The 2,723-nt window shown below is 37.9% G+C and overlaps 1 pseudogene; it reads right to left on the bottom strand.

Moving 5' to 3' along the window:
• Positions 1-458: 458 nt before the first annotated feature.
• On the bottom strand, positions 459-2,369 carry LOC114498809 (annotated as a pseudogene).
• Between the last annotated feature and the right edge of the window lie 354 nt (positions 2,370-2,723).

Below are 2,723 nucleotides of genomic sequence, written 5' to 3'. Positions count from 1 at the left end.
AGTAAGGAACTGACCTTCCTTATGCCTGTATTCTTCTATTCAGTCTTCCATGAATATGATGTCACTAGCATTTTTACAGGTGGAGAATGAAGGTGACATCCTATTGCTCAGCATTTTTCTAATGATCACTTTGTAATTCATACCCTCCACAAAAATTTGTCTTTGGATATCTCAGTGACTTCATGCCACTCACCCTTAGTACATCAACTAAACTCATCAGGTTGCGCTTTCTCCTTTTGCCCTCCATGGACTCTTCTGTTCCCTTTATCATTTTTATTCCATAGAAACTTTGTTTTTAGAGAAACTAGTTTTTGGTACTACTTTATGTATGTCAATTCAGTTAAAGAGTTTCTGGTGGCAAATATAAAATTTTAAAAAGACTTATCTTAGAGAAGGATTAATGGAGCACAAATAGAAACTTTGTTTATAGGACATAAGGATAGCCAGGTATTAAATAATCAAAAATGTTCTTCATACATATTAGATTGAATGCTGATTAACATTTTATATTTAATTATCAACATTTCACATTGTTTCTGTTCAACCAATTTCAGAACTTCATGAAAAATTTGAGTGGTGGGTTGGGTAAGAGGATAACTCAATGGGAATCTTTTATCCAAGACTGGCATGTGAGTAAAGTACCTGAATTCTTTTCTATAGTCATTCCTAAGATACTCAGCTGAAGTTTTCCTGTCCTGCAGCCTGCTCTTGAGAATGTAAAACTGTTGGTGTAATAGAACTGCCTGTCTGAGGCTTAGCAGCTGAAATGAAGATGAAACCCCTTCACCACTTGTTTTGCAATACTGGCTACAAAAGCAAGATAGTGGGATGACTTTGTAGAAAGGACATCATCTAGCTAATAGCAGCCTTTGTTGATCTCAATCTAAGACTTCCTTGATGAAAGACAAAAAGTGTGCCATATAAAAGTGCTGTAACTGTATCTGTATATTCCAGGACAAACTTCTGTATCTTGGCATCAAACAAGGACATCTCAACTAAAGTTCAACCACCCACCAAATGGAGATAAAGCACAGGACAAGACTTAGGAATCTGAGGCCTGTTACTTAAAAGTATCAAGAGGTTAAATGCTGTTCACTTCTTAGCAGACAGTGGGTCTAGTTGACAATTCAGTTTCTATTGCTCTGAACTTCAGTCCCAGACTCTGTGTAATTTCAGTACAAGCCACCAGCTCATCAGCTCTTTGAATTTTATTCTGAAGTGCATTCTTATCCCTAGACTTTTGTAAGTACTCATGATTTTTTTCACTAGGAAATAAAAAAGGTCACCAGTTTTCTAGGAAAAAAAAGAAAGCTCTCAAAGTAGTTTTTCTGGGCTGCTACTTTAAGTTTGTAATTAAACAAATTGTCTTCCTCAAGTATTGTCTTTAAGAAAAAAGTTCAGACATAAGTTGACTAGAGTGCTTAATTTTCTCTTCATATCTGTATGGCTTTTGACCTCCAATAGCAGGACTAAGCTCACTGACATATAGGAGATCTTGTAAAAGAGTAGCTTCATAATGTTATTGTTACATTAACTTTATAAGTATAGAAACATTGATAAAGTTTTGGAAATTAAGTACAAGTGAAGTTCTGACTCCTTTGTTTTCTAAGTTGGGTTGCTCAGTAAAGTGGAGACCAGGGAGGGATTTCTTAAGCAAAGCTCATTTTCATTCCCATTGTACTAGAAAGGGATTTCAGTTAGAGGATCTTTGTGATCTTGAAGTCCCTCTGGGTTCTTTTGTATTTGTTGTGCAAGATGGCACACTGACAGCCTTGCCAATGGCTGATATGGACTGACAGCTTATCCTGGAGAGGGGTAGTAAGGGTGGAAAGACACTTTGGTTGTGAATGGACAGCTTCTTGTGGTTTGAAGGAGGACAGAGAGTTCAATCATTGGATGGTGTTCTGCTACCTTGATGGTATGTGACAAGATTCATGCAGACTACTAGGCTCTTTACCTCCAGAGATATGCTGTTATTCTCTTCTTTGACTGTTTTGTTGTTAGCCTTGAAATGATGAAATGGAAATCAGAATTTCCTGATACCTTTTGATTTTGCATGCTCTTTCTTTTTCAAAACAGTTAAATAAAAGATACAAGTGTGTTGGTTGGTTTCTCCATCTTGTGGACTCATAAATTTTGAGTAATCATCAATCAGGTCAATGGCCACTGTGTCCCTCAGTGCCATTACTCCACAAAGTGTAGTTGGGAAGGTTCTAGGTCAGGGAGATGAGTCTCAAGCTGATGTCATGTATTTTCAGATGTATTTCTCTGAATCAGATACCACAATGCATGGTTACCGTAGGCATGGACAGTGTGAAACACCTCAGTGCCAGATGTTTCCACAGGAAATCATACAAGTAGCAGTTCATGTGCACAGGGAAGATGGAGCCTATCAGGCTAGCAATGCTGGGCAGTGGATGCCTCTACTTAGCCCCACCTCCCTACCCTTCCTGGTAGAATCCACAAAAGCCACAAAACCACTATCTCTTCTACTGCTACCTCCCCTGGACACTGCAACTCAGAACCCAAAATTTGTAACTCAGATTAAAGTCATTTAAAGATACCGCTACACTCTGTTGATCAAAGATGTGGCTTCTCTGTAGTTGGCAATCTCTTTTGAATCAGTATCTGATAGTCCCACTAGTAATAGTGTGTGTGTGTGGTTTTGTTACATGGGTATGAATGAATAAATAACTATTTAAAAATATTGCCCATTTCACTAC

The sequence above is a fragment of the Phyllostomus discolor genome, chromosome 6 (assembly GCF_004126475.2).
Source record: "Phyllostomus discolor isolate MPI-MPIP mPhyDis1 chromosome 6, mPhyDis1.pri.v3, whole genome shotgun sequence".
Lineage (NCBI taxonomy): Eukaryota > Metazoa > Chordata > Mammalia > Chiroptera > Phyllostomidae > Phyllostomus > Phyllostomus discolor.
This window is presented reverse-complemented; position numbering and strand designations above follow the sequence as displayed.